The sequence below is a fragment of the Convolutriloba macropyga genome, chromosome 8, assembly GCF_964194025.1.
Source record: "Convolutriloba macropyga chromosome 8, txConMacr16.3, whole genome shotgun sequence".
Taxonomy (NCBI): domain Eukaryota; kingdom Metazoa; phylum Xenacoelomorpha; order Acoela; family Convolutidae; genus Convolutriloba; species Convolutriloba macropyga.
Window position 1 is genome coordinate 35,645,153 of NC_134475.1, and position 25,840 is coordinate 35,670,992.

The 25,840-nt window shown below is 32.3% G+C and overlaps 1 long non-coding RNA gene across 1 annotated transcript in view; it reads right to left on the reverse strand.

Moving 5' to 3' along the window:
* Positions 1 to 211: 211 nt before the first annotated feature.
* LOC142344098 (uncharacterized) overlaps positions 212 to 25,840 on the reverse strand; it is a 144,208-nt gene continuing 118,579 nt past the window's right edge. The window contains exons 2-3 of the long non-coding RNA XR_012759243.1: positions 2,452 to 2,591; positions 212 to 405 (exon numbers count right to left, since the gene is read on the reverse strand). This is a non-coding gene — a long non-coding RNA (uncharacterized LOC142344098). The remainder of the gene's footprint in view (positions 406 to 2,451; positions 2,592 to 25,840) is intronic.

Below are 25,840 nucleotides of genomic sequence, written 5' to 3' on the forward strand. Positions count from 1 at the left end.
TTGATTGAGTTACTAGGAAAAAACAGTGAGATAGCAATCACTGACCAAAATACGTGTCTGATGACGGAAGGCGAAACAAGTCCAGTCTAGTCTGTCAACTTGAGCCGCGCGATTGATATATTTACCTTTCATTTAAGAAAAACCTAAAGAAAACCTGTTGAACAAAATAAAAACAGAAGTGTGGATATGCATGTGAAATGTGTCACCATGTCTTTTTCAGCTTCCTTGACATTCTTTCTGTTCTTCCTGAAGACACAGACGAAGATGACAATGAAGAGGACTACGAAGAGAGAGCAGATGATTGCTATGATGATGGGGGCTGCCACGTCAGACATCTCACTCACATGACAACAGCTCACTCCCTCTCTTCTAGAATATTCTTACCGTCTCCTCTTCTGGAATATCCTGAAAACGTATTCTGAAATATTGTCCCCTATTACTCTGCTAGACAGTTGTGAATGTAGCAAAAGATAAATAGAATAAATGTCGAACTGCTTGCTTTACAGGCACGACAGAACTTAAATCAACACATGAGTCTTTCACACTTCGTTTCGTAAACCCAGGCCGAGGAATTTAGCCAAAATTATGTAAAGATCAGTGCTAACTAGCGTTCACAAGTCGGAAAATTCACCGCAATTTTCTTGCATAATTTTGCGTTGAATGCGTTGACTATACACGTCTTTAAATTCAACGCAGAATTCTTTTGAAAACATGCTGTGCATTTTCAGACTTGTTAGCGATAGTTAACGCTTATCTTACATAATTTTGCATTGAATTTAGCGTTGACCTTACATAAAATCAATGCGCAGTCATCTAGGTGTGGGACATGAAACACTGACTTCCTGCTTTCTTGTCCCCTCTTCTATCACTGTGCCACAGACCGGTAATTAGCTTAAAAACCGCACTCGTTGTCAATTGGATTAAAAAATCACGTTCACATGATCTCGTCGTTTCTAAGTGTGGATCATACATAACTTTGCGTTGCATTTAGCGTTGATCATACATAATTTTGCGCTGAATTCAGCGTAGATCTTATTCGATTTTTCTTCAATTTTTGCTCTATTTTTCTCTCCTTTCAACTATTTCCAGTTTCTCTTGCACCCAACCGATTTTTGATTTTTTTTTGAAAAAAATTGCAAAGACTCTGTCTACCTACCTACCTGATTCCGTCACCCTTCTACCCCTCCCACGTACCACCTCCCCACGCTACACCCCCTCCCCCAATTTATCCTCCCCAAACTTACGTACCCCCTACCCCCCCCCCCCGCCCTGCACAACCCGACGTACATCCCCCCACGCCACCCCCCACCCCATACCCTATGATCTCTGCAAAACTAAACGAAGAATTATGTGGGTTCAACGCTAAATTCAATGCAACCTGGCGTAAGACTGGCGATGAATGCGCTGATTTTATGTAAGATCTACACTAAGTTCAACGCAAAATAAGACAGATCTACGCTAAATTCAACACAAAATTATGTAGGATCTACGCTAAATTCATCGAAAAATAATCAAAACTTACGCTGAAATCAACGCAAAACTATTTGAGATCTACGCTAAATTCAACGCCAAAAATGTAAGATCTACGCACAATTCAACACAAACTATGTAAGATCTACGCTAAATTTAACACAAAATTTGTACAATCAACGCTAAGTTCAAAGCAAATTATGTAAGATTGGCCTTGAATGCGTTGAATTTCGTAAGATCTACGCTAATTTCAACGCAGAATATGTAAGATCTACGCTAAATTCAACGCAAAGTATGCAAGAACTACTCTTTATTCAACGCAAAAATGGTAAGATTGGCGTTGTATGCGTCGATTTGATGTAAGATCTACACTAAAAATTCAACGCAAAATAAGTCAGAACTACGCTAAACTCAACGCAAATTTATGTAGTATCTACGCTAAATTCAATGAAAAATAATTTAAATTTACGCTAATATCAACTCAAAATTATTTAAGATCTACGCTAAATTCAACGCCAAATATGTAAGATGTACGCACAATTCAACGCAAAATTTGTAAGATTGGCATTGAATGCGTTGAATTTGTGTAAGATTTACACTCAATTCCAAGCAAAATTTTAAAAATTTATGCTTAATTCAACGCAAAATATGTAAGATCTACGCTAAATTCAACGCAAGATTGGTAATATTGGCGTTGATTGCATTGAATTTATGTAAGATCTACGCCAAATTCAACGCAAAATGATTGAAATTTACGCTAAATTCATTGCAAAATATGAGCTCCACAATAAATTCGACGCAAAAAAATAAAAGGTTGGCCTTGAATGCGTTGAACTTTTGTAGTAGCTACGCTCAAGCATTGATCTTACAAAAATTCAACGCATTCATCGCCCATGTTTCAAAATTTTGCGTTGTTTAGTGTTGAAATCTCGGCCGGGAATGTATTGTCAAGTGCAGCCAGCTATCCATTACGGTTATAACCTATTTCACTCGGTTCACTCCACTGAAATATAATTGAAGTGATTTTCCTCTTTTTGATCTCACAGAAGAAGTTGATCCCTGGCTATCGCTGATCCCTAGCCGTCAGTGGACCAAGTGGCCACCCCAAAACAGCGACACTCCTATAAGAAAGAAAAATCAAAACAGTATAAACATTCTTGAGCACGCACAAATTTAGCTAACTGTCATTTCGCAGTGAAATGAAACATGAAACATCCTGATAAAGAGCTATTAAGTTTTGACAATTCATGAGAAGATCTTGCTACGATTCCTGGCTAAAAATAACGTCAAGATATGTAAGGACCTGCAAGATCATTGTAAGAAATTCAAGAAATAAGATCTTGATAAGTTAAACGAGCAAGAATCTCCTTAGCAAGATTTGACAAGTTTTATGGTTTGAAAAGAAGAATTAATAAGATCATGCAAAAGCTGTGGGAAAACTTTCCCTAGTCAATTTTAAAAAATGACATTAAGATTTTCCAGTCCTGAGGCGAGGATTGGTCGAAAGAAATGAAGAGTTGCGGTGAAAAGTGGTGAAAAGATATTTTTCACCGCAAAATGCCCGCATCCTTTAGCCAAGAAAGCCGCGAAAGCGGTAATTTTTTGTACGATTGGCTGTGAATATAGTGGTGATTTTTGGAAAGATTTGCGATTGTTAGCGGTGAATTTTCTTCACCGCATCCAACGCTGAAAACAAAACTGCAATTCTTACATCTTTTCACCGCATTCATCGCAATTCAGGCATTTTTAGCCATTTTTATCGTCGACACCTCAACCCGTGGTGTGATCTGTGTGGTTCTCCAGTTCTCTTTTTCATTCCGGGCCCTGGACCAGTGGTGGGAGAGTTACTTAACTGAGTTATGGGATTACTGATAAAGAACAGTAAAAGATCAGTACTTTTAAAGTTAGCTGAAAAGGAACAAAACAACCCGAAAGGTATCTCATGTCAAAAAAATTGTCTAAGTAGCAATACTGGTAAAAACATATCGCTCAAAACTTGCAATAGTTCTTGGTTTTTGGTGAAATCCTTCTAATTTAATAATTTTTGAGCTAATTCAGCTCCATCGCATTAGTAGAAGTAGGGTTTTGATTTGTTGTCTTTTATAAAAAAGCAAAAGTATGTATAAAAGTAGTGGATAAATCAAGGGATTCAACCACCAGTAAAATTTGTCCCTTTCTCCTAACGCTAATCGCGCATGTCGAATCGGGCCAAATTTTACTGTTTGTTGAATCCCTTGTTTTATCCACTACTATATTCACCACTATAAATACATACTACGCGCACAATTGTGTACAAAAATGTACATAGCTAGTATAATTTATGCAATTCATACACTAATATCCAAAAGTTCTCAAAGCTAGATTCAAGCCTAATTTCATATCTAATATGCCAAACTATACTGAAATAAATCAGGTTAATCATCTCACAAAGTTTTTTTTTCAATAGAATCGGATGGACTGAAAATAACTCAAAATTGCTTAGAATTGGATAATAAGAAACTAGTTTCTTTAAAATTTTTGACTTTAACCAGGAGACGATTGATCTATGATGTTTAACTGAGTGATTCTATGTACCTGGTTACATTTTTGAGCCGAGTCTTGGGAGGTCTTGATAAAAGGTTGACTCGATTTTACCACGCTACGGCAGTACTGCTCGACTTTTCTTAATGGCAACTGTGGGGGAGGGTGCAACTACAGAATGCGTGAAAACTTTTAATTTTAATTATTAGGCTGACTGAAGTCTAATATTAAGCTGACTAAACAATATTAATGTATCATTTTACAGTTTTTGTAGTGAAGTGAAACTCATGATGAATAGCCAAAAAGTGCCGTGGAGAATAAAGGTCCCCACGTGGAGAATTATTCTTGAACATTCTTTTTCTAGAATATTCTCACTTGATTTTTAACTTAAAATTAGTTATCATTTCCCAAGTAATCACATGTTTTAAAGTAAAATAATAATTAAATCCTTCTATTAAATTGAATGATTTGTATATTCTATTAAAAAGTAAATAAAGATTTTAATAAATACTCACTTTACTAGCTAATATTTAAGGGTATCTTATATTCGAAATTTTCACTGGTTTTCATTCTGTTAGTGGTGGTGGCTTTCTTTGTCAATGGCGGCGGCCATTTTAGCATGACATGCACTTTTCATTCGATCTGCTAAGCAGTGTAATGCGATGTTAACCCAAGCTTGTTGACTTCTTATACTATTAGCGGTTGCTAAATATGAAAGAAAGCGAACAATAATAGCACAGTCAAAAACACTGAGAACGGTGGAAACACAATGATTAGTGTTTTTCTATGTCTTCTTGAATATTATACTTATAAACATGCTCTCTGAATTGACTTCTAGTGTGACCATATCTATATCTATGAAGATAAATACTTAGTCTACATTTCCTATTTCTAAATCTATATAATGATATATGTTTATAAACCTTACACATACTACATGTTAGATATTGATCAGGATCAGAATAATGATATCCCAAATGTTCTATATAATCTTTAACCTTAACCATATTTTTACATACATAACAAGAATATTCTAATTCTTTACAATTATTACAACATTCTTTCCAAGGTTTATTTATACACTTATCGCATTTCATTTTCCTTTTTCGAAAAATTATTTTTTGATTATTTCCCTAAAAAACACATCATGTCTCAATCAACTAATACTAGTGTCATAATCTTCTGTGATGTCTGTAATCTATCCTTTGAATCAAAGAAGGCTTTATACAGGCATCAATCATACGATCTCAAACATAAGGAACTATTGGAGAAAATGTTTGAGTCTGAAGAAGAGGAAATCTCGGAGAGGGTGTATAATTTGGATGAAGATGATTATATTATTAAAACTAAACCAGCCACCAAACCTAAAACTAAAACTGAAGAGGATATCTACACCAGAATTAAATCGGCGAAGCCGTTTCACGGATATGTATGTAAAGAATGTCATGAAGAATTTAGAAGTAAAGTAGCTCTAACTACTCATTCATATAGTCACAATCGCATGTATCTAGAAAACACAGAAGACTTCGATATAAACTCAAATCAGAACATGAGAGAATTTTATATTACTGATAAAGGTGGGAATTACATTGAAGATATAGATGAAGCAACTAATTACTCTTTAGAAGAAATTAAAAACTGTTACCAGTTTTGTAAAGTTAAGAGTTTTAAATATAAGATCATGGCTGAATGTGATTATAAGAAGAGAACCAAAGAAGAAGTTAAAACTACTAAAATATTTTTCAATACTGATTATATTAATAATAATGCAATATATGAATATGGTGACTTCAATCGGTGGCTAGATTTCGAAAAGGAAATATATGAAGGTTATGGTTATGCTTTTGAGTTTCTTGGAATAAGAAGTATTCAGTTAAACATTGAACCAACTAAAGCGTCTATTGGTAGTTATATAGATTTACCTCCTGATCTCAAAAACTCTAAATCGATTTTAAATATACGTAGTTATAAATACAATTGCTTACAACTAACTATAACTGCTTGGCTACATCCCGCCCCACACCATGCAACTCGAGAAAGTAAATATGTAGATAAACTAATTGAACCAAGACAACAACATGAAGATGATTTTGCTTATATAATAAGAGTACAGAAATTGTATAATATTAATATTTGGGTATACACACCTTGTGGTAATGGTAAAATAGAATTTTTTAAACAAGTGGACAATTTTAATAAAGATAGAAAAGATGAAAGAATACTAGTTTGGAGTAATGGTCAAATAGAACACTGTGCCCTAATAAAAAATATAGAAACCTTGTTAGAACGACCAAATAAAAACAACATTAAATATTATTATTGCAATAGGTGTACCTATTGGTTTAACTCAAAAATTAAATATGATAAACACGAATGCAGCACCTCATTCAAACCACAGATTGTTTGTCCTAAGAAAAAACATATTACTTTTGTAAATGAACACAAACGTCAGAATATAAAAAAATATTATAACTGCCGATATAAAATGTTGCATTGTTGAAGTCTCAACTAATGACTGTAAATATGTAATAGCTGAACATATTCCAATAGCTGTGGGTTACACCTGGCAAGGTAACTTCAAACACTACTTCGGTCTAGGCTGAATCAAAAGATTTGCTAGAGATCTGTTAGAAATAGAAACTGAGAATAATTTCAAACATAATGAAAAGATGATATTCACAGAAGCAGATAAATTATATCATGAAACTAATAACACTTGTCGTATCTGCAGCAAAACATGTATTAATAAAGTAAGAGATCATTGTCATGAAACTGGTTAATATAGAGGACCAGCATGTAAAATATGTAATCTAAGATACAAACAACAAAACTTCATTCCAGTAATATTCCATAATGGCTCTGGCTATGACTGCAACCTACTATACAGTGAACTCTTCAAACAGAATAATGATAAAAGAAAAGTAGATAACATACCACTAGCTGCTGGTAAATCTAAGATGTTTAGCATTGGTTGTCTTAAATTCTTAGATAGTTATAACTTCTTAGCTATGCCTCTAGATCAAATGGCAAAGATATACGGATGTAAAACTAAAACATTCTATCCATATGAATACTTTGGTTTAGACTCCTTGGGAACCACGACAAAGTCGTATAATAATCTTATAGGTAATCTAAAAATAGAAGACATCAAATCCTCACTACATAATAAATTACCAACACAAGAAGAAGTAGATAACTTTAACAATGAAAACAGTCATAAAACTGGTAAAGATCTAACTATAGAGTATTTACAGAATGATGTCGAAATATTAGACTATTGCATGAATGAATATGTTAAACTAAGTATGAAAGAATTCAAGCTCAATCCCCTACACTATGTAAGTCTCCCAGGTTATAGTTTTGATTGTTGGTTAATGTCAAGCGGTGTAACATTAGATACAGTACAAGATAAACAAATGCTAGATGATTTTGTTGGAGCAAAGGGAGGTGGTATATGTGGAATAATGGGAGATAGATATATAAATATTAGTAATACTAATACTAATGCTAATACTAATACTAATGCTAATATTAATGATAATACTAATACTAATACTAATACTAATACTAATGATAAAGTTATTAATAGAAACATATGGTACATAGACGCAAACAATCTATATGGTTATGCAATGATGCAAAAGTTACCTTATAAGGAATTTGAGTTTATTACTACTACTACTCTAGATGTAATATTGAATACTCCAGATGATAGTGATCATGGTTACTATATAGTTTGTGATATTGATTATACTAATGAATGTAAAGAGAGAACAGAACAGTTAGCACTAATGCCTAATAAGAGAAAGATAAATGATAATGAATTGGGATACCAACAAAGAGAGAAATGTAAAGCAAGATCCGAGAAATTAATCTTAGACCAAAACAACAAAACAGAATATATAGTTCATTATAGGATGTTAAAGTTCTATGTTAAGATGGGAGTAAAAGTAACAAAAAAACATAGAGTAATTAAATTTAAACAAGATTATATATATAGCGATTATATACAAAACAATACAAATAAAAGAGCAACAACTAAAACTGATGCAGAAAAGGATGTAAGGAAATTAATGAATAAATCATTATATGGAAGAATGTGCATGAATCCTCTACACTTCTTTCAAAGCAAATTCTTGCATGATGAAGAAAAGATAATGAAAAGTGTAAGTAAACCAACATTTGAGAATATAACTAGATATAGAGATTATAGCCAAATAGAATATATAAAGAAAAAAGTAGAATATGGTTCTCCAGTATATGTAGGTGTTACTATCTTAGAATTAAGTAAATTAAACATGTATGGTGTATTCTATAATTTTCTACAACCATCCCTCAAAGATCTAACACTTCACTATTTGGATACGGACAGTTTCGTATTGAGTTTATATTGAAGGTAAAGTTAGTGATGAGCATATGGACTTAAGTAATCTAGACATACCTATAAAAACTAATAATAAAGTCCCCGGCAAGTTTAAGCACGAGCTGGGAAGTAGGATTATTGAGGAATTTATAGCATTTATAGCCCAAAACATATAGCTTCAAAAATTATCCTATAAACACTAAAGAAAAAGGAATAAAGAAGCATAATAATGCTAGGCACATAGATTATTATGATGCATTAATGAATAATACACAGAGAACAGTAGATGAATGTAGAATACAAAAAGTTGGCGATAACATGACAACAACAAAAACAAGTAAGATTAGTCTAAACACATTTGATGATAAAAGATTTTATGTAAATAACATTAAAAGCTATCCTCATGATGAGAATCTATATCTATTCAAAAGAGATTTAATAATAATGATCCGCCAAGCATCAGTGAAAATGCTTCGCAGATCATTAGATGGAGACAAAAACCTACTTGTTAATAATATTCTAGAACTAACCATTAATGTTGATAGAAAGTTAATTGAAGTTGCTATTATATTATATAACGAGCTTTGCTAATTTTTATAACGAATAATTATAGACCTAATTCATTCTTTACATCCATATGGTTGGTAGTTAGTATATTATAAATCATTATCTGAGCCATTTATTTTTCCATAGTGTCTCCCATGATTGTATTATGTAGTGTAGCTCCAGCTATTATATTTTCATTATATTCTAGAAATTTTATTATCTTCCCAGCCTCATCTACATATTTAGAATAAGTTGAAATTATTAAATCATCATGATTTGGTTCCTTATTATGATCAATAAACTCATCTATAGTATTACAACGTCTTTTACAAGCTAAACATTTTTTTAGATTAAGAGAGAAGCTGTTTTCATTATCCAATTTTGTACTCTTATTATAATTTTTCAATACATATAAAATGACTAAACTAGATAAACTTATAGAATTAAACAATCTAGAAAAACAAAACAGAAGAAATAGATTAGAAGATAAATTAAAACAACAAGAATATTATGGTGAAATAGAAGCGTTATTTGATCCTCTAACCAAAACTATCAGTGAAACTGCTTCGCAGATAAACGCAAACAATGAACAGAACCTAGCATTAAGTGAACAAACATTAAGAGCAATAGATTGGCAAAATCAAGAGTTAGATAAACAAACTAAGATGATTGGTGAAACTGCTTCGCAGATCGAGCAAGCTGGTTCCCAGTTTAATGAAACTGCTTTGCAGATGGGTAAAACCGCTTCTCGGGTTCATGAAACTGCTTCGCAGATTGATGAAACGTTAAAGGGGACCATAAAGCAAACTCAAGATATAGCACCAGTTTATGTTGATACACAAACAGCCAAACTCCTTCATGACATGGGGGCTCAAACTAATCCTCAATTAAAATTAGAACTCGTAGATTTACCTAGTAGGAGATATAAAATGAATGGTGTTGATATAACTCTAGAACAGGGTGCTTTTTTAGTTAGGGATAATGTATATGAGTTTTCAGAAGTATTTACTGATTTTCTTACTAAAACAAATGTAAAATATGATGATAAGGCTGAGGAAGATGAAAACAAAATTAAAAGGTTTTTAAAGGATATTAGATATGATTTAGGAAAAAGGGATAAGAAAAGGGCTGGATATAGAACAATAAAACGTATATTGGAGGTAAGAGATATATTCGGCAGGGGATTAAATGGCAACCCAAATAATTTAGTAGAAAGACTAGAAATATTAATACTAGAAACAAAAGCTGGTCATGATGGATTATATGATGAAATGCTAGATATATCTAAGCAACTATTATCTATGAATATTATTAATCAAAACCAACTAGATAATTTTGTTTTTAATTATGGAAAATAGGTGAAACCATGACAACGTTCATAAAAAATGTGGAAAAACAACAACAACGACAACTAGCTAAAGAAGTATTCAGTCCTCAAATAACAAAGTTTAAAAGACAAAGAATAATACCACTATATAAACATGAAACATGGTCAGCTGATTTAATTGATATGTCATCTCTAAGTAAATACAATAATAATTATAAGTTTATATTAACAGTTATAGATATATTCACAAAATATGCATGGGCTATTCCATTAAAGAAAAAATCTGGTTTATCTATAACTAATGGTTTTAAAATAGTATTAAGTGAACATCCACAAGGTGGCTCTGAACCTAGAAAACCAGAAAAGTTTTGGGTAGATAGAGGTAATGAGTTTTACAATAAAACATTTAAATCTTTACTTAAAGAATATGGAACCGGCAAAGCCGCTTCAGGGATAGAGCTATATTCTACTTATAGTGATTTAAAGGCTGTGTTTATAGAGAGGTTTAATAGAACATTATTACACATAATAAATAAACCAATGTTCATCAACGGTGATGGTAATTGGGTAAATATATTAAATGACGCTGTCGTAACATATAACAAAAACATTCACTCAACAATTAATATGACACCAGTTGACGCTTCGAATAATCCTGATAAAGTTAAAAACTATATCAGTGAAACTGCCTCGCAGATTAATTCTACCAAAGCAACACCAAAATTTAAAGTTGGTGATTATGTTAGAAATGCAGATAAACGTAATATCTTCTCTAAAGGTTACACATCTAAATGGAATAGAGAATTGTTTAAAGTGAATGTAGTTCTAAAAACACACCCACCAACATATAAAATAGAAGATATTAATGGAGAGATAAGAAGGTAAATATCATGAACAGGAACTATTGAAATCCGAGTTTGATTTTGAATTTAATAATAAGGTTTTGGAATCATTAAATATAGACCTACGGTCCTAAGCCGGCAAGCCGGATTTATTTCTTAATATAAATAATGACAAGAAACAGATTTAATCAGGCTAAACACCAATCAACATCGACATCAACAAACAACTTAACACTAAGTAAGGCTCGTGGGTTATTCCTAGAAGATAATTATAATATTGATATGAAGGATACCTATAAAATTACAAATGTTCATCCTCCTAGAGATGAAAAAGATGTTGTTAATAAAGAGTATTGTGACAATAACTTATTATCCTCTTCTAATAAAATAGACATTTTAAGTAGAAACATAACTGAACTAAGAAAGGGTGACTTTGATAAAGTTACAACTAAAACAGTACAACTAAATGAAACACAAGTTAATGAAGAACTAATTAATGAGTTTATTGAATCAACAAATGAAGTCAGAAATACTGCTAAGTTTTGTAATAAAGTTGCTGCAGATACTATCTCTAAATATAATCAATTAAAGCAAGAATTTGATAATAATAAGTTTAATCAGAATATCACTGACATACACTTAGATGAAATGTTTACTAACGGTCTGAGAGAAATGAAAGAATACAATAAATCTCTTAGAGGTGTTATAGTACAATATGTAATTGCTATACTTTTACAAAGTAAGTTAAGTGATAATAAAGAGAAAGACAGACTTGAGATGCATTATAGTTTTAATTAAGAAGATATAATGAAAGAAATAGAAAGAATTTTCACTAATGAAAATAAGCAATGACCAATCCAACAGCACCGAGTGAGAGATTACTATATCCAGATTTGTCATCAGTATCAGAAAGATTGATAAACGAAAATATTCAAGCTAATAATAATTTTAACAATAATATTAACATTATAAAAGATATTAGAAATTATTATGAAACTGAAACTAATAACTATAATAAGAAGTTAGGTAGATATAAGAATTATATTAACGTAGCTGAGATAATAGAAATAGTATTATCATCAATAGCAACAACTGCAACAACAACATCAGTTTCATTAACAGGTATAGGATTAGCTTATTCTATAACAACAGCTTTTGCTACAGCAATTGTTTGTGGTTCATTATCAAAAACAATTAATACTAAAATTAGAAATAAAATTATAAAGTATTCACAAATGTATATTTTAAGTAAACAGTTTAGAGATAAGTTTAATAAACTATATACTAAATCAATGAATGATAATAAAATAGATAATGATGAATATAATGAAATTGTTAAGTTATATGAGGATTATAAGAAGAACAAGAAGAATAAGTTGAGTATTTTTTTAGATTAAAGATATTGGTGCTTAGTAATAACAATGGTTTAGTAATCATAATATTAGTATTAATATTTATCGATAAATATATATAATCATAATCTTAGTTGTAATCATAATCATAATCATAATATAATCATAATATAATCATAATCATAATCATAAACATAATATAATCATAATTATAATCAAATAATTATCTTTTCGTTGTACCTAAGTATAACCCTCTTCCTTTTGGTACTACTTTTATACCTTCACCATTAGTTGCAAATTTAATTAAATCAGGTGTGGCTGATAAAGCTGCTTTAGGGTTTCTAGATGCAGCTGCACTTCCTATTTTACTTGCTATTTCTAATGCTCTTACTGGATTATTAGCTACTTTCTTTCCAAAGTTAACTGTAGCCCTACCAACACTTTTAGAAAAATCTTTATGTCCTTCTGCTTCTATTGTTGCATCAGATACTGTCATTGATTTATTCCTTCTACATAAAACACAATTACCTTTTAACATCTTAGTTCCTTTTGAAGTAATAGCTCCTCTTATATTAACAGTACCACTATAATGTCTACCTCCAACACAATATGAATTAGTTTTGAACTTATTTAAAAGACTCATTTCTATATATAAAAAATAATGGAAGTTAAAAAGTATAATCCCTTTGTTGTTATTAAGCCTAATCCTACGGGTTCCACCCGCGAGCGAAGCTCGAAGACTGAGCCTAAGCCTAAAGTTGAGCCCAAGCCCAAGGTTAAGCTTGAAGCTAGAGGCTTGGCTCTAGAGAATAAAAAGAAATTAGACATTATTTATGCTAAAGGTTTTGTTAATACTAATAGGAAATAGTTAGGTATTAACAAGAGTAACAATTAGAGCTGACTAGCTATGAGTATAAGTATGAGTATATGGTTATGTATATAATTATAACAATAACTATATTATGCTATAATTATTACTTATCGTTAGAGTTATATCTATGACTTAAATTATATCTATGACTTAAATTATATATATGACTTAAATTATATCTGTGATATTATATCAACCATCTTATTACCATCACTATTAACACTAATAACCTTTCTAGTTAGTACTAATGCATGACATATAACATCTGCAACTGCAGCACTAAATTTAAAATTAAGTTGTATTGGTTGTGGACCTATATGATCCCTTTGATATCTAGTATCGAATACATATATTCTATAATAAATTTTGTATGTTCTATGATTTATATATGGTTTTATATTATGTGGTAACCCATTATAATCTTTTTTAAAGCTAACAATCTCTTTGAAAGCCTCATTATAAATATTGGTTCCATAATTAATATTCATTCTATCCTCGGGATAAAACTCACTACCAATCTTACAATAACATTCAGTAACATTCATTACATCAAATGTACTTGCATCATGAGTTTGTTCATTAACATTATTATTTTCAAAACCAACTATTATATATTGCGGTCTTTACATACCACTTTCCATACCAAGATCAAACAAGAAGTTAGTAGCATTGGGCACATTCTTATAAAATGTCTTTCTTTCATAAAAACTAAAGTCTACATTATTCTTTTTATTTAATCCTTTCTGCTCAATAATTCTATTATCATTACTAGGATCATTACTAGGTACACACCATGATATATCTCTAATTTCTATATTACCATCATTAGCAACTGCACCAGGATTACCATTAACTCTATATAGAGCTCTATCATTATTATTTCTTTTTAATAATAGTTTAAATCCTAAACCATATATAATCTTTTCTAAATCATTTATGAAACCAAATAGATCACTAATCTTAACCATCATATACATTTGTCCTCGTTGTGCAGCAAAATGGTCTCCTTTAAGTTGACTATCTCTATTTCCCTGATTTCTAACAAAACCACTCTCATATTCATCACCAATACTAGTTAATAACTTATACATCAATAGATTAGGATGACAATGATCTATATATTCAATAGTCCTACCACCACTAGTTTCAAGCTTAATTGAACTAAACAATGCCATCAAACCATAATTAACTAATCTAATATTAGCATCATTAACAAATACACCACCAGCATCATCTGATACAACAAACTCTATCTCTATATATGAATCAGGCAAATTTAGGTGATTCTCTTCTCTATTGAGTATGATATTAAAGTTAGTATTAACCGTATTCATTGTTGCCAGATTATTAGGTTTATGTTTCATAATCTTACTTTTGTGTATATCATTATTATAACTAAAAGTTGTATCCAAATTAAAATCCATTTTTATTAGATAAAAAATGACAGACAACTTGATTTTATATGAACTACAAAATATACACGAAGCTTTAACTAAAACTAAAGAAGAGCATACACTTAACTTTAGAATGATAAAACCAACAGAAAAGTTTAACTTTATTGAACCTATACTTAATACAACAAAATTAGGTTTAATTAGATTATCTGTTTATAATTCGGTGTTTAATGTGAATAGGAGAAACAATCAATTCTTATATGCTAGTACTGTTATAGAAGATGATGAAGCTTTACCTCAGGCTCTTAGCTCTGACGGTAACCTTAACCCTATCTCTACCTCAAGCCCAAACATTACATCTATACTTAATTATAATTACAAAGGAAACCCATTGCTATATTCAACTATTACACCGGGAGCATATGAGTTAACTGACATAGCAGAATTAAAAAAAGAAGAAACTGATGGTAGTGTTATAATAGAACCTGATAAGAATACGATGAAATGTTTAATGGAAATAAAACAAGGAGCACCCAGCTTTGATATAGAAAACTCACTAGCCTCATTACTAGGATTTAGAAAAACAATTTATAAAAAAGGTAGATATAAATCTCAGAAAATTATTGATATTATGGGTTTTAGTACTATTAACATTCATTGTAATGTGATATCTGGAGCTAAAGATAATGGTAATAACACAGACATACTATATACTTTTAATCTAACTGAACCACCAGGTTACTTGATAAATATTATACCAACTTATATCTTGTATCAAAATGTAACTAAAGATAGAATAGAATATATAGAATTTCATATTAAAGATGAGCATGGAAGACCTATAATCTTTAATGGTGATGTATTAAGTTTTACTTTACATCTGGTGTAACCAGTAACAACTTCGTTGATCTAGTTTAGTCTTTATCTTTATGACTTAACTTAAACTAAACTATAAAATTTTCCTATCCCAATTACTTCTTAGTTTACCATTAATATTTTTATTTTTAATTATATCAATGACAATATAATTATAAGGCTCTTTCCATACCTTATTAAATATATTAGCAAAATCATTATAACTAAGTTCAATATTATTAAAGAAATCTTGATATATAGATATGAGGACTTTACCTCTTTGTTCAAATAAAATAAATAGATTACAGTTCTTTCTAACACTCTGCCTATTCAGAGAGAACAGGTTTTGATTAAGATATATCATATTACAGTTATTATGTCTACCTCTACAAAAGTATTCATTAATAACTGGTTCTTTGGCTCTAACATCATCGAATATCATTAGTTTCTTTAAGTCTTTGGGTAGTTTATCAGGAGATGGTAAATCTTTTATATCTTTAATAAATTCAACATCTGCTTTTGGGTTTGTTCTTTCTATACCATGGTACTGATAACCAGTAGGTCCAATGATGTATAGCTTATCAAAGTATATACTAGCTAGAATTAGTTTTTTCAAAAAGAATGTCTTCACATTCACATTCACTAGGACCAGATATTATACATCTAAAGTTATCTCGGAATGCGGCTTCAGTAATTATATCATCATCATTTAACCATGAATATAGATCATCATTTATGTTTACAGAGATATTGTTACTAAGACATTCTTTGTTGTTCGGTTTAGCCCTTTGATGTTTTTCGCCAAATAGATATATAAAATTATCTTTATCATTATCATTATCATTAACACTATCATTATCATTATCATTAACATTATCATCAACATTATCATTATCTTTATTCTTATCATTAACATCAACATTATTATCAGAGCTACTTCGTAGATCAATATCTTTATCATTAACATTATCTTTAACATTATTAATATCTTTATCATTATCATTAGCATTATCATTAACATTATCATTATCAATATAATTATCATTAACATTAAAATTATCATCTGCGAAGCAGGTTCCCTGATTAACATTACAAGTTAAACGATAACACTCATTAAATATTCCTGGATATATACATTGATTAACTAGAACATTCAAAGCACTTTTAATTCTAAATCCTCTACCAATAAGATAGATCATATATAAACAATAAGCCCCACAATAAGATTCATCATATTGTTGTATTCTCTCATTAGAGCCTAGATCAACATATTCTTCTAAAAAAAAGGTGGGGTTTCTACACCAAAACTATCAAAGTAATATGTTGGACCACCTTCTCTTCTTATAACTAAAACCCAATGTGTACCATCAATTGGATGTAGATTTACAATAATGTTGAAGTTAGGATCCCTGATACTATCTGGAGTTTGATCTCTCATTACAATTTCAATTGGTGTTAGACTTATATCTTTACCTATATCTTTTATTCTGATATCACGCATAGCATTATTATCAATATTAAATTTATTATTGAATTCCTCAAAAGTTAGGATGAGCATTTTTATATAATAAATTTATTAAATCTAAGTCTAAGTCTAAGTCTAAATCTAAATCTAAATCAAACCTATATTTATTATATAAAAATGGAAACAGGTAGTGCAGTTTTTATTTTTATTATTATAATTTGAATTTGTTATATAATATATGATTCAAGACCAAGTAAATATACAAAACTAGAAGAAAGCTTTGGTGGATTTATGAATAGGAGTCTAGTTAGATTTGAATATGAAAAGTCACCATTACATACTATTGTTTATGGTGGAACTGGTACAGGTAAAACATATTTTATTAGACAATATTTAAAATTAAATCAGTCCAAAATCAAGATCAAGATCAAGATCAAGATCAAATACAAGATCAAGATCAAGTTCAAGATCAAGCTAAAATTATAGTTATAGTGTGTAAAGATGACAGAGACTGGATAGATCCTGAGTCTAATAAGTTTTATACTGGGTTTAATAAATGTGATATAAATATGATCACAAAAAATAATATGCATAAATTTCAAAATTGTGTAATAGTACTTGATGATATGGGTGATAGGTTAAATAAGGATATAGGTTATTATTTTACTGAAGGTAGACATTATAATATTCAAATGATTGTAATGTGTCGTAAACCAGCTCAAATAATTAATACAGCAAGAATGATTTGTGATACTATTTATTTAACAACTTATAATGGACCTGACCTATTTAAAATTTTTAATGAGATATATAAATGTGAACATGACTTCAATAAAATAATTAGTGAATTAAATAGTAACTATTATAATTATACAGATGGAATGTCAGATGAACTTCGTTATGGTATAATTAAATATAATAAAAAGGAAAATACTTTTATTATTATTAGTAGTAATAGAACAAGGATATATGATTCAAGAGTTGGTTTCCTTGATTTAAAAGCTCTTAGTTTAAAAGATGATTTAGAGAGAGAAGATATAAATAAACTTATAGCATATATGAAACCACTAATGATTATTGCAACAGATAGAAATGTTATTAGTCATGATAATTATCAGTTTTTTTTTAATAAACTTCTTACTTTAAATAATATTAAAATTCAGAATGATGTTCTAACTAAAGAAATGATTATGGGAAAGGGTATGAAAATTTTATCAAATATTGGTGGAATTATAGTCGCAGGTTTATTTATATTTAATTGTTTTTATCCGAATTCAATATCAAGAAATAGTGGAACTGTAGCAATGGGAGCAAGTACAATGTTGAGTAGAGTAAATACATTAGTTAATGTTGGATATGAAGAAGAGTTGGATGGTGAAACACGAAATACAATACAAGAAGAATATATAGATCAGGGAAGCAGTTTGGTAAACCACGAACAAAGTTCGTTCACTGATCTGCGAAGCAGGTTCCATGATCAATGTAACTGTGAATTCGTCAATGAAGAGATGGGAATTTTGAATAGAAAGGGAGGAAGGTTTTTAAACAAACTATATATAAATAATGAAGAGTTTAGAGAAGAGATTATAAATTTTGTTAAAGATAAAAAAGAATTAGACCTTGATTTGATTCTAGATAAGAGATGTAAAACTAATACATTCAATACTTTAGGAAATAAATATTTAACAGAGTGTATCACATCTAAAGATAATACTAAAGATTTAATTGAAATCATGGCTAAATTTTACCCTGTGAAGGATTAGGTAAATATTAAAGTTTACCCTATTATAAATGCTTTTACAATGTTCAGAGTGTAACTATAAATGTGAAAACATTGCTGTTTTAAAATATCATTATGAATCACGTCATAAAGATAAAACTGATAAATGTATGTGTGGTAATATAATATTAAGTGGTATTTGTGCTAATGATTTTTCTCCATGGGGTTGTTCTTTAAAAAATGAATCTAGTTCTAGTTCTAGTTCTAGTTCTAACCCTAGTTCTAATTCTGATTCTAATTCTAATTCTAATTCTAGTTCTAACCCTACTTCTAGTTCTAACCCTAATTCTAACTCTAGTTCTAACCCTAGTTCTGGTTCTGGTTCTAACCCCAGTTTTAGCTCTAGTTCTAGTTCTGGTTCTAGTTCTGGTTCTATCTATGACTATAACTCTAACTCAGATCCTAACCCCAACCCTAACCTTAACCTTATCCCAAACCCTAACCCTAACCTTAACCCCAGCTCAGAAGTATTAACTAGATGTTGTAATAAGTGTAATTATATAAAACCACTAAATAATTTTGATGAGGGTAAGTATACATGTAGAAGTTGTAGTTCAGCTAAAGTTAATTGTCCATATTGTACTTCTCTTGTGAGATATGATGGGATACGGGCTCATGTAAAGAAACAACATCCAGATATAGAATTGGCTGGAGGATTTAGTAGAAATCTGCAAAGCAGGTTCCCTGATATAACTGATCGGTGTAACCGATTCACGGATAAAACAATTAATCCTAGTTGGCAAAGTCCTAGAGCTGTAAGTCCTTTAGTTATTAACCAAACAGAAGATCTGCGAAGCAGTTTCCCCGATAGTTGTTCATGTAAATACTATAATTTTGTATCATTTCTTATTAATAATGGAATAATTATAGAAAAAATAAAAGAAAATATAAATTTATTGGAAAGTATAGATAATTTGAAATAAAAAGTTTAAAAAAATAAAAAATATATCAAAAAAGAGGGATTCACTCTTTAAGAGCGAAAAAGAGCGATCTTTCCTACTGGGGATCACTCCGAATAAGAGTGAATCACCCTTTAAGAGTGAAATGTAAATTTTGCTTTGATTTTTTGATTTTTTGTTTTATTTTTGATTTTAATTTTAATTTTAATCAAATTTAGAGCTAATATATAGTAGTGGATAAAACAAGGGATTCAACAAACAGAAAAAATTGGCCTGGTTCGACATGCGCGATTAGCGTTAGGAGAAAGGGACACATTTTACTGGTGGTTGAATCCCTTGTTTTATCCACTTGTTTTATCCACTACTTATAAATACTCAAATGAAACAACCAAAACAAAAAATTCATTTGCTCTCAAACGAAGTTTGGACCGCTTATTTTAGTCCCGGTAATCTTTTTATGCGAAGTTTCTCACTGCCTAATTTTTGTCAAACTTTTTTATCTTCTGATCATGTGACTGTCAGTACTAAAAAACAGTCCAAAACTGCAACCAGTGGGCATTAAGTTACCTTAGAGCCCTATGGCTCACTACTCTCAATGAATACTATTCGTCGTTTATCATCTAACACATCCACTAACACATCCACCACTCTGGTCCCCATTTCTGCACCATCGAACCTATTCCAACCGTTTCCAAGCATCCATGATTCCCGTCCACCATCCCCACCAAACCCCCCCCCCCTCGTTTTGACTCAAATGTTCTGGTAAACGTGTTCCACCGTGAGACCGGGTACAGCTATAAAGTTGGTGCAATGGTTTCTACCTCTCACTTTTTAACCGGACAAGATCTGGACATTCTTAGCAAGAATTCTTCTTGCTGAATCTTGATAACAATAAAAACTTGTTAAGATATTCTTATGATTTCTCGTAAACATTTCCACTGTCATGTTCTTGACAAGGCATTTCAAGGTGACTCAAGGCAAATATGATTTTGCAAGAATTTTCAAGTTCTGTAACAGTGGATGCATCCTACCCATACAACTTGCGCGCTCTCCCCTGGGTCCAGGTTTGGTGATGAATTTTTGTAAGGAATGCGATGAATTGCGGTGAAAAAAAATCACCGCGTTTTTTTTTTTTACATCTTTCTGTGACGAATGCGATGAATCGCGATGAATTATTTATTTTGACGCCGTTCTCGGCATTCCTCAAAAAGGAACTTCACCTCCTTATTCCACTACGCCAATTCTCTTTTACATAAATAATAATTCGGATCTTTTCCGTTTGTGCCCCCCCCAGCTTAGTGGGCGCAAATTATTTGCACCCCCCAGACAAACGTGCCATATTTTTACATAATGATTTACTATATAATTGCACGTGCTCTTTAACTGGGGGGCGCATAACGTAGTGGGGGGCATAAACGGAAAAGATCCAATAATTCTTGTGAAATTAAATCAGATTCAAAACACGTTGGAAAATTTTTGAAAGAAGTGCGGTGAAGTCCGCGATGAATTTTTGTAAGAAATGCGCTGAAAATCGGTGAATTATTTTTTTCCCAGCATTTGTTACGATAATTTGCCGCAAAAGTTGCTGCGGTTCATTTTTGTAAAAATGGGGTGACGTTTTGAAGAAATGCGGTGAATTGTGGCGAAATGTTTTTTTTCACCACTTCACCGCATTTCTCAGGAAAAACCTCGATGACGACCCCGAAAACTTGACGCATCTTGACATGTAAAATACTCCCTAGCCTAATACCGACGGCTATCTTGCAAGATCTTGCAAGAATCTTGCAAGAGTCTTGTAAGATTTCGCACCATCTTGCAAGATAGCCGTCGGATATGCAAGAATCTTGCAAGATAAGCGTCGATCTTGTAAGATTCTTGCAAGATAGGCGTCGAATTCTTGCATGACTCTTGCAAGATAAGCGTCGAAGTCTTGCAAGAATCTTGTAAGATAAATGTCTGATTTTTGCAAGAATCTTGCAAGATAAGCGTCGATCTTGTAAGATTCTTGCAAGATAGGCGTCGAATTCTTGCATGACTCTTGCAAGATAAGCGTCGAAGTCTTGCAAGAATCTTGTAAGATAAATGTCTGATTTTTGCAAGGGTCTTGCAAGATATGCGACGAATTCTTGCAAGGCCATTGCAAAATGGGCGTCCGGAAATCTAGTCTTAGCTTGAGCGCGGCCCTTTTTGGCTTCTTTGATGACTAGAGTCGGTGCATTACTATGCTCTAAAAGGAGCGCACCTGACACCTAGCCACCAAGAAAAAAGAAGAACCGAAAGAGCTAAGACTAATGCGCGAAAGGGTCACAAAGAAGGGCAGGGGTTATCGCGCTGCGCGAAGGGGTCACAAACAAAGGCGGGGGTTATCGCGCGGAGGCAAGAAACAGACAAACATATAAATGAACATCTAAATGCACCAGAAAGGGGGCACAGAGAGGGGTGTGTTTATAGCACCGAAAGAAAGAATCATAAATGAACATCTAAATGCACAAGAAAGGGGGCACGGAGAATGGTGGGATTCAAGCGAACGAAAAACGACCGAGCGAAACAGAAACGAACGAGCGGGAAAGCGAGCGAACAAAGAACAACCGAGCGCAGAGCGAGCGAAACAGAAACGAACGAGCGGCAAAGCGAGCGAACGAAAAATGAGCGAGCGCAAGGCGAGCGAAACAGAAACGGACGGGCGGGAAAGAGAACGAACGAAAAACGGGCGAGCGCAAAGCGAGCGAAACAGAAACGAACGAACAGTAAAGCGAGCGAACGAAAAACGAGCGAGCGCAAGGCGAGCGAGCGCAAGGCGAGCGAAACAAACGAACGAGCGGGAAAGCGAGCGAACGAAAAACGACCAAGCGGGAAGCGAGCGATACAGAAACGAACGAGCGAGAAAGCGAGCGAGAGAAAATTGAATCTGCCCAGAAGGCACCCCTAGAAAGAAGAGCCCTTGCCATAAGGCAAGATAGGGAGAGAGAAAAAGGAAAGGAGCAAATGCCCAGAAGGCAACAGAGAGACAGACAAGGAGTATGGAAGCTAGCGAAGCAAAAACAAAAGAGCGAGAGAGAGTGTGAGAGAGAGAGGGAGAAGCGGAAGAAAAGAGAAACAGAACAAAGCAAGGAGCGAGAAAGAGAGGGAGAGAAGGAGTGAGAGAGGACTGACAGAGGGAGAGAGTGCGGAACAGAAGCCACTAGAAACAAACTATCTGAAGGATTAGAAACCACAACTCAAAAAGTTGATTTTACTTCATCAATGCAAGCGCTCAGGAAATTTTGTTCTCATCATAACGCATCATTGGAACAAAAAAGAAATAAGACCTGTGACAAAATGAGAAACCAAAAAAAAGTCAAAACAAAAAAGAGGGAGAGAAATGACGGATAGCAAACCGTCAGAAAGTCTATAACCACAAATCAAAATGCCAATTTCATTTCACACTTGTCATGGCTCAAAAAAACTTGTGTGAAAACAGCACATCAATGGCTCACAAGATGAGATAACAAACGAAACATCAGAAAATAGAAAAGAACAACAAAAGCGAAACTCGAGTTAGCGCTCAGAAAACTGTGTTCCCATCACTGCGCATAAATGAAAAATAGAAGAAAAAAGATGTCAGTGACAAAAAGCGAGAATGAACGATAGAATCAATTGACCATAATAGAAAATGCCAATGAGTTGGAAAATTGAACCAAAGAGCGCTCAGAAACTTTCCAGTTTTTATCACAGCGCACAAACGTAGAAAAATGAGAACAACAAAAGAATGTTGCGTGACCGGTGAGAAGACGTGTATAAAGAACACACAAGGCATTATAAAGACAATGGTAAAATATCAACAAAAAAAATGACGCGCTCAGAAGTTATCAGTGAATGAGAAAAAAACATGAAAGCAAACACCAAAGCAAGAGCAAAAGCAGAAACGGACATGGATTTTGGGCATGAGCAGACAAGAGCCGCTCCGAAAAAAAACAGCTGACCAGAAAAGGAACCAAGACATAAAAAAACAATTATTTGAACCAAAGATCGAAGCTAGAAAAAAACAAACCCAAGCACAAAACGAGTGAACAGCAAAATGATCACCAATTTGTATAGGCACAGAAAACGAATTTAATGAAAGTGAAGGGTTGCGCTGAGAAATTAGCTGTGAATCAAAACCCGGGTAAAATCAAACAAGAAACGAGTAAAGTACAAAGTTGAATCGAAAGAAAAACCAATAGAACAACGCAAAACAGAACCAACGGACGCAATGACAACAAAAAAACATTCAAATGAGCAGTTAAAATCACCACTGCCCAATTTCTAAAGCAGAAGACAAACAAAATCAACAAAGAACACATCTGAATAGCAATATCGAATCCCAACAAGACAAAAAACAGACCAGAAACAACAACATTGTTAAAAAGCAAAAACAATTAAAAGCCTCTATATGCAGTGCAGGCCCAAGGTAATCTTAGGAGGCAACAATCAGCTCCAACAAACTCATCACAGCGCGTCATAAACGGTCAAAAAAACTAATCAAAAAGTAGTTAAAACAACAGATTTTGGAGAATGAAGTAATATACAAACAAAAAAGCACAAAGTAATGAAAATCACAACAATAAAATAGAACGCCAAAGAACGTAACAATATAACGAGAAAAATAACCGTATTGAATAGGCGCAAAGAAAGAACGTAATGAAAGTAAAAGGACACGTACAGAAATTATCTGTGAATCCAAAATGAAAACACGACAAGAACAAAAACGAGAAACGAGTAAAGGAAAGCACAAACTTGAATCGAAAGAACGAATCAAAAGCGACACAATGAAAAGTAAAACGAACTAAATATGGGACCACAACAAACAAGTCAAAGCAATAAAATAACAAAACAAAACAGAACCAATGGACTCAAGGACCAAGAACACGCTTCCAAATGAGCAGCTAAAAATCGCCACTGCCCAATTTCGAAAGCAGGAAATCAACAAAATCAAAGAACACAATCTAAATAGCAATATCGAATCTTCACAAGACCAAAAACAGACCAGAGACAACTAGATTCTAAAAAAGCAATAACCAAATAAATGCCTCTAAATGCAGTGCCCAGTTTAATCTTAGGAAGCAATAATCAGCTCCAACAGACTCATAACAGCGCGTCATAAACAATCAAAATCAACACACAAAAACAAAAAGCACAAAAGAATTGAATTGAAAATTACAACAATCAAAACGAACACTGACAAACATAACGATATAACGAAAAATATATGACCACCACAAACAAAAAAAGCAAAGAACTACTATACCAACACAAAACAGAATCAATAGAATCAAGGACCAAGAAGACACTTCCAAATGAGCAGCTAAAAATCACCACTGCCCAATTTGAAAAACAGGAAACCAAAAAATTCAACAAAGATCACAAAATAAACAGCAAAATCAAGATTAAAAAATGCAACCAGCAACTAAATGGCGTTATATTCGGAACAGGGCCAACACAAATAAAGCTAAAAGCTGCTCCAATAAACTCATCACAGCGCGTCATAGACAGTAGAACAAAATTTATGATTTAGCAAATTAAACAAGAGATTCAAACGAATGAAATAAGAAATCAAAAGCTCGCAAACATGCCAAAGGATTTATCACAGCATATCTGATCAACAACTAGATCAAAATAAATCGAGGCTAAAGATCAAGTATTTTCATCACAGCGCGTCATACATACTGATTCGGACAAACAGCTATATTTTAACAACACACAAATCTGGAATTTATGCAAGTTACAAAAGAAAATTTGAAATGAGAGTTCAAAAAAATTTTCAATCAAAGAATCAAAACAAACTCTTCAATGAAAATGCGAAGGCAGGAGACGGTTAAATCAAACAATATCAGTTCACAGATTAGCAAGTTATTACCAATAAATGAGAGGCACAAAAATCAAGTTAATAAAAATGAAAAAAGGGCAAGTCTACAATCAACCTTAACGAAAACAATAAACCTTAAGGAAGAAGACTAATTCCAAAATTAGACTTGCATCGAAAAAAAATACGGGGAGCTAAAAATATATTAACTCAACCAGGAACTCATTGACACAGAAACACTTATTTTAAGACTCTAGTAAAAATCAGCCGATTCAACAAAGCAAGAAAGTCAAGTTTTCCTTCAATAGTGAGGTGGCACGGGTCACTTAGTTTGA